The following is a 14,351-nucleotide window of genomic DNA, read 5'->3' on the forward strand; positions in this document are numbered from 1 at the left end:
ACAGAGGCTCTGCAGGCAGACAGAACTGGTGCTGACTTTGTGCAGAACCACGGGACCCACAGAAACGGCAGCTGCAGGGTCTCTGGAGGCCTCTGGTCCCCCTCAGAACAGGACCAGTGCCAACGCTGCACCAGCTCAGCCACGACTTACCCTCTGAGTCTTGAAAACCTCCAAGGAGACCGACCCCGTGTCTGTCTGGGGTTGGTTTCGGCACTGCGCTATCTTCCCAGTGAAGAAACACGGGTAGAGTTTGGCACTGCTCCCTGCGAGAAAGAAACGGGGATTAAGATGTCAGCATAGTCTTAAATATGTCTGCTCTTCCTAAAATCGCCCCTGGTGCAAACGCCAGCTCGCGCCTGCTCAGGACGCGGTTGCAGGTTGGAGCCGCGCACAGAAGCGATGGATGAAGCGCTTCACGTGACTGCCCCGGCCAGCAGGTAGAGTGAAGGCGTTTGGAGCGACTGGCTCCTCACGAAGCTCTGAATCGCCGTTCAAACTTGAATTCCTGGTTTGCGCACTGGCACTGCCCCCGCTTTTCACGCTGGGCCAGGTGGGGCAGCACGCGGAGCCGCGCTCTGACAGCGAACATCGCGGGCGCTGCAGGTGCTTCCGCCTGCCAGCACCGGCATTTGCCCTCTGCCTCAGCCCAGGAGCAAGGAGAGTATCTCCAGGTCAGTGCTAACGGCCGGTTTCCAATGTTTGCTTAATTTCTGAAGAGAATAGCACCAAAACTGAGAGATCTTGTTCACTTACACAACATTTGCTATGACCCTGTTGTGGTCATTATCATTAATCAAATTAGGTATAAGAATCTGAATTTAAAAACGTGCATAGTAATTTATGCAGATTGCTTTGTAAGCTTTTAAAATGCTGGGCTGAGAAGAAAAAACAGAACAAAAACCAAAACCAAAGCACCACGTACACAAAATAAAACCTGCAGCTTTCTTTGCTCTAATTAAATCCATCCTGCTCTGCCTGCAGGTGCATAAACCCTTTTGCTCATCTCTCTCTGTGATCATACTCTGCACAAAATGACAAATTAATAAGTTGAATAACAACAGTTCAACAGAAACAACCTGATGACAAATCTTGATAGAAAAAGGTATTGTTGCAGGACTGGTTTCCATTTAAAATGTAGTAAATCAGATGTCTCTGAAGGCAGAAAAGTGCAGTTTAAAACCTTATTTAAATGAACAAATGGTAACCAGGAAAGGCAGTGCCCATTGCTCTTATTACACGGGTATGATTCAGCTACAGAAAAACCTCGGCAGAGGAGCTGGTTCAATTTACTGTTATCTGAGGGGATTGGAGCTGAAGATCCCCGATAGCCACAAGAGCTTTCCTGTGTTATTAACCAGGCTTGGCAGCATTTTTCCTCCTTTAGAACGCAAATGAAGAAACTCTTCATTTGCAGTGCACGCTGGCTGGTTCCTGCTTTAATGCAGCATTTCTCCACTGCAGTGTTGCCACGAACTTGTGCTTGGATTAGACTGCTCAAGAGCAGAGCTTGACAAGCCAAGTCCCATGGTGCTGAGGTGACACCACATTTGCCCAAAGCCCGAGCCCCTTCTGTGAGAAGGGAGGGAGCCGTGAGCTCTGCCCCTTGCCCAGGGGTTGAACCAGGACCTGGTGCAATGGGACGTGGCCCTGGCACTCCCAAATTCATACCAGGGGCTTCCCAGGATGGGGCAAGGGGAAGGGACTTCTCTGCTCTGTTCTCACAGAACCCCAGGCTGGCTGGGGCTGAAGGGACCTCTGGAGATCCACAGTCCAACCCCCCTGCTCACGCAGGGTCACAGAGCAGATCACACAGGTGGGTCCAGGCGGGTTTGAATGTCTCAGAGCAGGAGACTCCACACCCGCTCTGGGCAGCCTGGGCCAGGCTCTGGCACCTCCCAGCAAACAAGTTTCTGCTCATGTTCAGATGGAGCCTCCTGTGTTCCAGTCTGTGCCCGTTGCCCCTCACCCTGGCGTTGGGCACCACTGAACAGAGTCTGGTCCATCCTCTGACACCCACCCTGAGATATTTATAACCATTGATGAGATCCCCTCTCAGCTTCTCTTCTCCAGACTGAACAGCCCCAGCTCTTTCATCCTTCTCTCATAACAAAGATGCTCCAGATCCCTCACTGGACTCTCTCCAGCAATTCCTTGTCCTACTCCGTGACGGGGATAACCCTATGAAACAGAACATTCCCCTTTCCTGGCCAGCTATGCTATAGATACAGGATGGCTATTTCCCAGCCAGCAGGAAACGCTCTCATGGGCATCACCCCCGCAGCAGCAGAGAGATCAGCGCAGAACCGTCCCCCCAGCTCTGTCAGCAGTGTGAGCTGGGGGCTGAGCCAGCGATGCTTCTGCCCCGGGTCCTCTCTGCCATTGCAGCCCCTTCCTCGAGCCCACGGGTCACCTCTGGGAATGTCTGAGATGTATCTCACCCTTGTATTCAGTGACAGCTCTTGGAAGACCACAGATCCACATCTCAGCTTTCCCAGGGAGCGATGCAAACCTGCAGCAGGAGAATCGCTTCCTCAGGAGCCATCCACCGCACCAGTCCATGTTTATTGCTTTTATTTCTCCCATTCCTTCAGTTCAAGGCAATTACAAGGAATTACATCTGAAACCTGTAGGAAGTTCAGAAGCGTTCGTCTGCCAGCCTTCCAAACTCCAAAGGTGATAAGACTCCCATAGCATAAGTAAAATATGTATCTTCCTCCACCTCACCTAGCCTGGATTCCCTCTTAGCAAAAAACCTCTCCCATGAAGGGGACAGCACAAGACCTTACTCATCCTTTACTAAAGCCTTACATACATCTTACACAGGTGTCCCACGAGAAGGGGAGATCAGGAACTGTTTTGCACAGGAGAGGTGGTGTTAACAGCTACTCAGTTCCCGAAAGGATCAGGACACAACTGCTGCCTTTGCCTCCAGGGTCTGTAAGAGGGCACAGACGTGGAATCAGCAGCCGGAGGAAGCTCCAGAGCCAGGCAGGACAGGCAGGACAGGCAGGACAGGCAGGGATGGGCAGGGTGTTGGAAGGATCCCTCCTGGCATTACCGCAGCAGTAGCTCTGGCACAGCCAGTACTGAAACCATCACCATCCTGAGGTCCTCGGGCTGGAAAACCCAACATCATGCTCAGAGAGGGGAGAGATGGGGTGTGGGGGGACAGGGCACCCCCTCCCTCCATCATGCCATGAACCATCCCAAATAACCAAAACAGGTTCCCCCTTAGCGACCAGTCCTCAGCTTCATTCAAGGCTCTTTTAATAGCTCCTTCCCCAGAGGTTTCCCCGTTGAACATCCTGCTTGTCCTCAGAACAAACACCCATTCTATAATTAAGTGCTAATCAATAGTGCCTGCATGCAGGGAGCAGGAGACACGTGCTAAACCAGCCACCGAGACGAAGCCCCCCAAGGCTGCTGCGGGAGGGTTTGTTTGAGAGCCAGCTTAATTTAGGAGCTGTGTAACAAAGTAGTAACACAACATGAGCCCACATTGGGCACAAACAATTAGCAGCCTTTCATTACAGCAAAATGCAACGCACGCATTTTTTTTTTCCCTTTTATGTCTCCTTCCCTGTTCCCACAGCAGCTGTATTAAAAAGGTGATGATTCACTGCTGAACGGGGCATAAAACAATTGCACTTTGCTGGAGGGCTCTCGCTCTGTTCTGTGCCCCTGTGGCCGATGCCTGGGATTGAAAGATGCACCTGGCTCTGCCTTGTGCTCTGCCGTGCAGTACACATTGAAAAGCTCCAATTTTGGGGTCTGTCTCTACCTCCTGGGGCTGAGCAATCACACACAGGCACTGGTGCAGGATAGTTCTCTGTTATTGCTTCTGATTTTCTGTTTATTTTTCTCACTGTGGTGAAGAGAAGGAATTTGTCCATAGGAACAATTGGAGGTGCTGGTGAGACAGCCGTGCACCCCACATCCCTCCTGGTTGATTTTCTCACCCAGAACAGTGAGCTGTGGCATTGTATGTTCATAAAAGCCTCAGGCCCTGGAGCAATGGGCTTGCAAATTGTCTGAGCTTCATTTCTCTCATGTAACTGAGGTATTGGGCTTTATCTGGGAAAGCCAGCGTCCCTATCCTCATTTCACATGGAAGCCAATGCTCGGGGAGGTGAAGGGGACCCAGCAGCCAGGTACCGGGTCTCCTGGATCCCATCCAGGGCACAGCCACACACAGACATGGAGACATGAGCGGCAAGACGCCTGTCTGGCCTCCATCACCACAGCACGATTCTCACAGTGTTTCCATCAGGTACGGGAACAAGCTGGATCATGAAATTAATCATGAAGGTGACAGGAGGCTTTAAGCTGTAGCATTAAAAATTTATGTCGCTCAGATTAATGTTCACCTGCAGTCCAGTCCTGAAGATGTCCAGCCTTCTGCATATCTCAGTTCCCTATTTTAAAGGTCAATTTTATCCACCAGCGAGTCTGGAAGCAGGTGTGTGCAGAGAGCCTAATTAGAGACTGCTGCAGCTGCAGAAGTGGTGAGGAAGAAACCTCCTGATCACAGTGTCCTCTTATCCCATGGGCTCCCAACCAGCCCACCCATCTTCCAGCCTGTCTCTCTCATCCAAAGGGTGAACACATGAGCTGCCTGGTATTTTAGGAGGGATCCTTTAGTTCCTCTTTGCTCCAGGGACCCCAGCTCCACCAGCTTTGCAAGGGGAACGTCTCAGAGCTCCGGGGTGACCACATGTCTCTTTTTAAGTCAACGCAGACCCTAGTCAAAGCTCCGTGGGTGTTTGGAAAGTGTTGCCTACACATCCCCAGCACGGTGTCCCGCGGGAGCAGCCCCATCCTGCCTGCCTGGCCCCTGCCATGGCTGAGCAGCGCAGCCCTTCGCTTCTCAGAGTAAAAGAAGATCTACTTAGGATGCCTATTTCAATATCCATTCAGAAAAGTAACGCAGCCCAAACCTCCTCATAGACCTAATGCCAAAGGCCAGGTGGAGGATGGAAAATGCTGCTCTTGCCGAGTCATGATTTCTGGTGAAAAACGATTCTCTTGGGAAGCTCCCCACGGCATTTGCTGCTCCCAGCTGCGCAGCACCCAGCGATGCTCTGCCAAAACCAGCAGCCTTAGCAGAGCAGCATACTCGAGCTCTCCTTTTACACCTGGGCTCTCAAAGGCCCTGTGGGCTGTCAAGCAATTTTCCAGCTCCTGAGAGCTAAACAAACCCTGATTACAACTTTTAGGGCTTTTGTAAGCTATTCCTTCAACTCTTTGTCATTTTTTTTCCGCTGTCTTTTGTGTTTTTCTGTGTAACCAGTCAATGTTTGCATTCTTTTCTCAGTTCATCATCTGGACACTACTTCTGTTTTCCCGAAGATGTTTTCGTATTCACATGGTCTTTGCCTTTACTCCACCTCATTCAATCCCACTCACCATTGGCATGGCCTGATTAAGTTTTGGGCATCTTGCACATGCACCCAGCGGCCGTGGTTGCCCGGATGGTTGCCCACGCAGTCAGCGCACCTCTGCAACAGGACCCTTGCGCCAGCAGGAGACTGAAGATGCTGCACATACATTGCAAGTGATCTCCTATTTTCAGGGCCTTAGCATTTCACAGCCACTGTGGAAAGTGATTTTATTCTCCAAAGATTAGCTATGGAAGAAGAAAAAAAAACAGACTCTGTTCAATGCACAGATAAAATATTTGATGACTCTTTCTTTGTAATAAGTAGAGCAAGTTATGTCTTCTGCCTCTGTACCTAATTCATGAAGGTAAATGTCATAACAGAGATCAGATATCATAGATTTTAAAGTACTTGCAGGCTAATGTCTCTACTGAAGAGTGCACAGAGCAAGAATGTCTCAATTCTGAGGGCGCTTTCTGCCAGGTGGTATTTCAGATGGTCTCTTTGCGGCCAGGTTGGGTGCCCTGTCATTCCTTGGCAAGGACACGCTCCCTGGGTCTGAGTCCCAACCCTGACAGGCAGCAGGATGTATTTGCAGAGAATATGAAGTGGCAATTCAGCCGCTCATCCATCTCTGTAACAACAGCCCTTTTCTTTCCTGAGATGCCACGATAATCACTGTTCTTCCATGTGGTGTTCTTGATTCTCTTCCTCTGCACAAAGCCTTGGGACGGTAACACCCAGAGCCACACGCCAGCCCTGTCCCTGGGTCCCCAGAGGCAGGAGGCACAGGGCAGGGGAGGGCTCTGTGGCTCCTGGGCGGGTTGTGTTTTGTTGAGGATGCAGCATGGGACAGGTACGCGGTTTTAGAAGCTTTCAGGATGTCCCAGTTTGAAGGAAGAGCCAGACTGGTTCATGCATCATTAATTATCACATGTTGTGTGTCCTCTGAGAGCAAGAGTCCTCCTGTGCCCTCGTCACCCATGTTTTCCTATCAAGGCCATTTAGGTGCTGCTGGATCTGAACTGGCTGGCGACACTCAACAGCGGAGTGAGAACCTGAGACACAGCAGCAGCCGCAGCTGTAGGGACTGACCTGCTCCTGGAGTCCCACCAGCCTCTTCCCAAAGGGGAAAATCCCTGATAGAGCAGAGATCATGCTGGGTTACACTCCCAGCATCAAGGGTGCCTGTGTTACTCAGTGTCTTCTTCAGTATGAATGTGATGAGTTTTATGAAGAGGATACAAGTGTTTTATGAAAAACAGCATTCCAGAAGATCACACATAATGTGCTTCTAAACAAAGGTACTGGGCTGGGTTGTTAAACCTGAAAAACTGAGAGTAAAACATAGTTACTCCACTAACAGAAATGAGGTTGCAGGGGTGTAACTGGTAACCATCCCAAAACCTGCTGTACCGCTCACTGCTGTCCTTATCTGCCGCCCTGCCCCAGCACTCCTGTTTGCCTTGTCACAAAGATCTGCTGAGGATCTCTGACCCTGGGATCAAGAGGCCACTTGCATTTGCAATAAAGGTTTCTGACTGGCATCCCTATTTCTGGTTGTCCGGCCCTCCTTGCTGGGAAACAATGCCGTTTACAGCACGGCCAGATGAAATCATCATCAGAAGTTGACACCTTTTTACATCCTGCTATAAAACAGGCTGGACGAAAAGAGCAGTAAATCTTCGTGGTGATCACCTCCTTCAACCCAGAGCTGCAAGGTTCGAAAGAAGCTTTTGCCCCAGGATCACTGCAGAGAAGTAGCTGCAGGGTCACGGGCGGTGTGAGGGGGACAGTGTCTCATCCACTGCTCAGCACCCCCTGACATCCTCCCTGCTGGGTCTGCCAGGAAATTACCCACAACCTGGGCCGCGTTCTCCCTCCGCCGTGCAGGGCAAAGCAGCCCGAGGCTTCAAAACACGCCGGTGGCACCGCTGCCTGGCTGTGGGCAGCAAATTCCTCCTCTCCCCCGGCGGGTTTCATCCTCCTTCTGTCCCACACGCTCCAACACGGACCAGGTGGCACAGGAATGAGGGCAAAAACCTCCAGGGAAGGTCTTACTGCATCCTCGCTTGGCCTCACGTGGCTCTTTCCCTGTGAGAGGGTGGACGCAGCCCTGGGCGACGGGGTGGGAAGGGAGCTGGGGTCTGACAGCCCTCCCCAGCTCCCCGGTGCGGGCAGCGGCGCTGGGCTGGCACCGCATCAGCTCCTGCCTTGCTGGGACGGCCTGGGAGGAGTTCACGGGTTGGTAAGGGAACGTCCGTCATTTGGGCTGTGCTGAAAGAGCTTTAGTTAAAAAAAATAAACCCGGCTTTAAAAAAGAAGCATGAGATGGGTTCATTCCAGGATTATTCAAATACCTTGCTTTGGGGGAATATACTTCACTTCTCTTTTAACTTTAATATCACATTAGAGACTGTTTGCTGGGATGGTTGATACTGCGTTCTGAATACTTTATCACTAGACTCTGAGAGCTAGTGAAGTGTTTTGAATAATAGAAATGAATAATGTATCATGCATTCATTGCCTACTAGACTGATTTGTTTACTAATAATTTAGTTTAAAGTACATTATTGTTTTACTGCTCACACACTGATTTACTTCCAAACACTGACTGAACAGATATCATTAAATTAGAAAAATTTTTAACTCTAAAAATATATTGTTTTCAATTTGCTCCTTAGCAAGTCATTTGGTCTGAGCTGCATATATTTGTCTCTAGGATTATGGGTCCAAAGCGATCTTCAAGCTGATTATTTATAGGATATTTCAAGACTTCCTTTTGTATCTGGGGCCCATTCCAGCCTTCTCGTTACTCAGTTCTTCAACAAAGCATCTCAGTAAAAACAAGACGAGCCCTCATTAGCAGACCTGTCTGCGAGATACTGTGACAGAAACCAAGCCCCAGGCTCCGTGATGGGCTTTTCCTCCGGGCTCACTCTTAATCCCATGAAGAATAGCATGTGCATCGTCCGATATTTCCGCGCATAACTTTGCAGTGCAAAAGCAGTTACAGGTGGATCCTTTAGCATATTTTGCAATGCGCTATGTTTTTGTGCTGATGAAATTCAGAAGCAGACTAACAATCTTCAAAACCTTCCGCTAGTTAGACCATAGTGGAATAGAGCTCATACGCTATAGCTGAAGAAAGGTAGTTAGGTTTAGGCCATGCTGCTAATAACCATCGCGTCCATTTGCAGTAATTTTCACTGAAGCTCAGCTAACTTTGTAGCGATACCATTAAGGCAAATACCTATTACACACAAGTTTCCTGTTCTGTGGGACTAAGGCTACTAAATGCATTCCTAATGCCTGCATGTCATTCAGCAGTTTAGATAATAGGACCTATGAAGAAAGATGAACAGACTGGGGCTTTTCAGCACAAGCCAGAGGAGATGGGGAAGGGAAGAATGAAGTAATATTCTTTAAAAATGGAAGAGGCTGCCGCAAAGATAAAGACTGCTCTCCGTGCATGCCCAGGGTAGGAAATCATGCATTTAAAATAAAGGTTTGCCTTACTCATTTAGGAACAACCTTTAAAATGTTGTAGGTAGCAGAGGACCGGAGCGGTCAGTCCGGTGCAAACGCAGCGTCTGTTTGGTGCGATGCTGCGAGAGGCGGCTGCTCCGGCGCCCGCGGGGTGGGGTGGAGAGGACCCGGCTGGGCCGGCGAAACCCCAGCTCAGCTCCTGTCTCCTCCACAGCCTTTTTCCAGGCTTCTGTGTTCATGCCTGAGGACAACAGTGCTGGAGCTATGGGGTGCTGTGTGTACACGTCAGCACCTTCCAAAACCTGGTTTTAAAAAGGAATAAATGTATTCTGAAGTATTTGTGTTTTTAGTACTTACATTTGAGATACTCGAAATGATTCTGGAAGGGGGTTCTGGCTGGATTAGCTGCTGGGCATGCTCAGCCTTCATCTGCTCATAACTGAGAGCTCAGGGTGGCTTGGAGGAAGAGGAAGGGTCACCCTGTGCAGTCGGGATCACCTTCATTCAAGATAAATGGGGTCAAAGGATGTTTGCTCTGGAGGTGGCAAATTACCCCCCACTGGTGTTCCATCTGTTACTTTGCCGCAAAGAACAAACCGAGGTTTCACAAAGCCTCAGAACTGGTTTCCCCGCAGGACTGCTTGTAAATGCTCCAAAGAGAAGACCAGCACAATCTGTTGGGCTACAAACGTCCCTAAGAAGGCAACCTTTTTAAAAAAAATCCTTCCTCTTCAGAGTTGACAGCATCAGAGAAGAAGGAAGGATCCTGACATTGCTCTCAGGGATAGAAACTGGGAAAAGATTGTACAGCTTACAGGATGAGAAAGAAATTAAACTGCAGCGTACAGCAACCCGATATCGCAGCTGCAGGCTCACCCAGTAGCTGAAACCAATCTAATCTGTTGGACTCTTTATTCCCAAAGCCTCCTGAGACCTTGGAGTGAACGAAAGTACCCGGAGCGAAGAGAAAGTTTCCAGCCTGGAGGAGCAAAAGAGATGTCACATTTATTTATAAAGAGAGAGGGGACAGTGAAAAAGAAGTCAATCTCGGGTGCCTTCAAGCACTGCCGGGCGGATTCTGGAAGATAAGTGCCAGTGTTGTCAGAGAAACAGCTCTGATAACGTTGATGGAGGAGCCATGAACAATGGCAGCGGCTTGGAATCCTTGGAGCTACTGTTGATGTAAATGTAGAGGAAGAGCTAAAACAGCAGTGCCCAACCTGTCCCTTACAGCCACCACAGGGCCCCAGGGACACTCCTGCTTTGCTCCAGGCAAGTGTGGGGGAGAAACCTTCAGGCCAGCACAGAGTGGAAAGGGCGGTGATGCTCAGGGGGGTAAAGGAGAGCAAAAGCGTTGGGCCACGGGGACGAGGGGGCAGGAGGGAGCAGCCTGAAGGAGGTGGGGGAAGTCATGTAGTCACCAGGTGGACAAGAGGTTGCCTGTGGGCCAGCTCGTGTGGAAACGCACTGAGAGAAAAATGCTCTAAGCTATGGAAATCGCTTCCTTAACACACTGCAAAAACAGACTTTCCATATATCGCAGAGAAAGAGGCCAGTTAGTCATCTGCAGCTGGCAAGTTTTCATAAACACTGCTGCTCCTGCGAGCTGTCAGGAATATTCCCTCAGCGCATTTGAAGGGATTCATGGGCTGCGCCGCAGACGTGTGCAATTTGACATGACAGAGTGCTGCAGCTTTCGCAGAATGGTCAAAGCCTCAACAAGATTATTCAAGAACTTAGTGACTGTCCTTTGGCTCCGAGCTGCCCTTGTTGGCGCAGGGATGGCTGGACCGGAGTCACCGCATCACGGTGCTGAGGGGCTGTGGTGCAACCTGCTCGAACCAGATCCGCTCAGAGGAACCTGTTCCACGCTTTGCCCAGGTGAGTTTTGATCGTCTCACAGCCTCTCTGCACGCTGCATTCCGTGTTTGATCACCCTCGGGGTGATTCCCGCAGACACAGAGACGCATGGGCACGGAGTTCTTGGTAGGTTTCATAGCCAGCAGCCCTGTCCTCTGCCATACCAGCCGTTCCCCAAATGATGTGGAGGGGACTCCAAAGCCTGTGCTCTCAAGGAGGGAGGTTTTGTTCTGCAATAGCTACAAGAACCTTGGTATGTTTCCATGCAATTTAAAATATAAATTAATAAGATTATTTTTAATGGAAATGGAATGGATTCTCATTCTGTGCCCCAGACTCTGTACACACCTAAATTTCTGATGCCTGACCTGCTTGCATATCTAAATCTCTCTTTCCTCATTCATATTAGAGCTAGTAGAATTAATACATTATTCAGTGAGTTAGACCGTCCGTCCATGATCCAAACCAATTTTCTGCAAATGTATTCATTGCTTCCTTATGTTTGTTGACTTGTTATGTGAAGGACATTCAGCCTATTTAGAGTATTTGGGAACATTTTGCTTTGTTTGCAAAACATTGTCTGCAGTGGGGAGGCCGTTTGAGTCTCAAAGGATTGTTCCCACCACCCAGATCTTTATAAATGAACAGTGAATTACAAATGCAGATACATAATAGTAACAGAATATTGAATAATAATAGTGAGGTCTACTGCCAGTTCAAGAAGTTCCAGTTTCCACACAAACACCCTTAATAAACTTTTATTGTAGGATGAAGAAGAGTGTGCTTCCCAAACACGGGTGAGGGGTGTATCTTGAATTCCCCTTAATGTCCACAGCTAAGGGCTAAGGAGAGGGCTCTGTAGGATTGCCCAAACCCCCGTATCAGTTAGGAATATACCTTCATGAGCACATTTGTCTTTCAGGCGGAGTTTGCGTTGTATGTAGTTGCAAAAGCTCTCCGATTATGTGCGTAGGTATTCTAGGGGTGCCTTAGAGGGGTGTCTAGGGGATACCTTAGGGAAGATGGGGGTTGGTGGTGGTGGTGCAGAACTGCAGCTGCTTTCCTCAGGGCATCCCCGAGATGGGCTGAGCTCACTCCCACCATGACACAACCCATCCCCAGCCACCGCCAGGCGGGGCTGAGCCCTCCGGAGCTCCTGAGCTCGTCCTGAGCCCTTGTTGTCCCCGTGCCTGCGTGCAAGGAGCTTCGGCAAGACTGAAGGCTTTGCTGGGACCTCTGCACATCTCCTGTCCCGGCAGCCCAGGGGCAGCCCCGGGCTGGCTGGAGATGGATCCCACCTCCGGCAACAGGGAGCACCAGGTGCCGGAGACCTGCACACCTACAGCCCAGGCCACCTCGCTAAAGGAATCCCGATCGATATTCCCCATCGGGGAGCTACTGATGTGGAAGTCATTTGGCCATGAGTGGTTGCTGGAGGTCTGATCTTCCTCCTGCTTCGGGCTGCGAAGGCTCTTAGGGTGAAAGATTTACAGCGTTTCGGAGAGACAGGGTTATCCTTCATGAGACAGAACACTGACAAGCTGGGCCCTTTCATCATCATTCCACTCCCGAAATCCCTCTTGATTCATTACAGGTTGTCCTTCTCATTGGTGTAATGAAATATAAATGTTTATGTTGATATATAAAGATAGCAACATTGATTTTCTTTTCTGCAGTAGATTTGATTACTATCAAGCTTCCAAAGCCTTCCTGGGGTCCTTTTTTACTTCATTGTGACACCTTTTCACACTCACAGCTTTTTCCTAATTGTATGTGCTGCTGAGAGGGGCATGTGGGAGAATTTGAAAAGGATGCAGGTGGGGCCTCAGAGGGGCCGTTTCAATGCATTAAGTTGTTGAGATGCTATGGTTTTACAAAGACGGTACTTCACAAATTACTTGTTTGCAAAAACTTGAGATGAAATTATAAATATAAGACTGCAAGCAAAGTTATTTCACATTTATTATTGCTTCCCCTGGATTTTCATCTCAGATCCCTGGGGCTCTGGAGGTTTGCTGGTATTTTGACACTATTTGTATTCCTGTTTCAGTGTTTGATACCCTCGGTACGCTTATAGGAAGGGATGAGCAGATGCGGGTAAAGTGTATAGGTGCCTTAAACATGCTCAAAAGCAGAGCCAGCTTTAATATTTAGATGACACGTTTGTCTCTCTATGTTAAACATAGGTCTTGAACCTGAAGAAGAAACTGCAGAGTGGAAACCTTGGAGAGAACTGAATCATTTGACATCTACAGCAAAATCTTGGACCTCGGTCTAATTGAGGTCCCTTTCACATGCCCTGTTCCGCGTCGTGGAATGGGGAAAAAGCAGAGGCTGAGACTGTGCTACTGCACTATTTCAAATTCTCAAGATGCAAAAAGCACTAGAAACATTATTAGTGCTTATGCTGTTCCAGACTAAGACACAAAAATCATGCAGAGGCTGTTGGGACAACCTCTGGCACAGCTGGTCCCTTCCAGGGGCTAAGCTGGTCCTAGCACAAGCACTTCCTTGTCAGGCTGTTCAGGGTTATTGATTTACTGAGACAGAATGTTATTTATTATGGAATCCATTAAAAGGTTTGTTGCTTTCTTTTTTCTTACCAATCAGTGTTCTCCATTTAATGTTGGCTTTGTTATGAATGCGGGAAAGATTGTTTGTAACTACCAAAGAAATTGATTTTTCAGGTTTCCCCGTGTTTGTGTTCAGCACAACTTATCTCCTTGTTTGTTAAAAAGGGATGTAGATGACGTTGGAGCAGTTTAAACCACGTAGTGTTTCAAACATCACCTTCCAGCAGTGCCTGGAACCACACGTTTGAATAAGGCTTGATCCAAAATGTTTAAGGAAGGTGAATTAAACCCAGCTGCTTACACAATGAGCTTTCTAGAAAGATCCTGGATGAGCCTCCTCAGTCCCGCAATACAAGAACAGTAAATATACATGGACACGGGACTGAAGGCCAGGCATCCCTCTTGGCCATCTTGTCATTCCCATATGGCCCTACAGTAGGAATTTCAGGTTTCTATAACAGTTTCTCTGGTGCGTTTCCAACAGTCAAGCACTGGAAATGCAATCCCAGTAAACAAGTTTCCAAACATTTCCATTCAAAGGGATTTTTTCTGTGCACATTATTGCTTTTCTTCTGTGAAAGGACTCAGCTTCGGGCATCTCCTGACTCAACATTTCAAAAGTAGCGTTTCAAAATTGTCTACAATTTTGCCATATGATTTTTAGATCAGGTGAAAATGCTGTGATGGCTGAATGAAGGACTCTAATGCTAACGTCCTGGAGGCTTTGAGGTGTTCCTCCCGAGCCCCATGGCCTTAACAAAGCCTCTCTGTTTAGCAAAATGAATTTTGGACCAAGGACTTAAACATCTCACAGCCATGTGTAATTGCTGCGGACTCAAGGCCAGTTTCCCGCTCCTTCTTTCAGTTAATGAACATATCGAGCATGGTTCCTCAACCCATATAGGACCAGAATCCTAATTGTTCAGCTGTAAGAGGTTCAGCTATAAGAGCTCCCCCAAGACCCACTGAGGGAGGTGATAATCCAATATTTCACTCTGGAATGACAAATACCCGCACACCTACACCAGCCTGACCCTCAGTACATGAACAC

The 14,351-nt window shown here is 48.7% G+C and overlaps 1 long non-coding RNA gene across 1 annotated transcript; it reads left to right on the plus strand.

Annotated features, from left to right (window-relative positions):
* Positions 1-8,816: 8,816 nt before the first annotated feature.
* On the plus strand, positions 8,817-13,329 carry LOC135575534 (uncharacterized). The gene is made up of 2 exons (XR_010466488.1): positions 8,817-10,748; positions 12,914-13,329. It is a non-coding gene; the product is annotated as an uncharacterized LOC135575534 (long non-coding RNA).
* Positions 13,330-14,351: the final 1,022 nt, after the last annotated feature.

The sequence above is a fragment of the Columba livia genome, chromosome 16, assembly GCF_036013475.1.
Source record: "Columba livia isolate bColLiv1 breed racing homer chromosome 16, bColLiv1.pat.W.v2, whole genome shotgun sequence".
NCBI classification, from domain to species: domain Eukaryota; kingdom Metazoa; phylum Chordata; class Aves; order Columbiformes; family Columbidae; genus Columba; species Columba livia.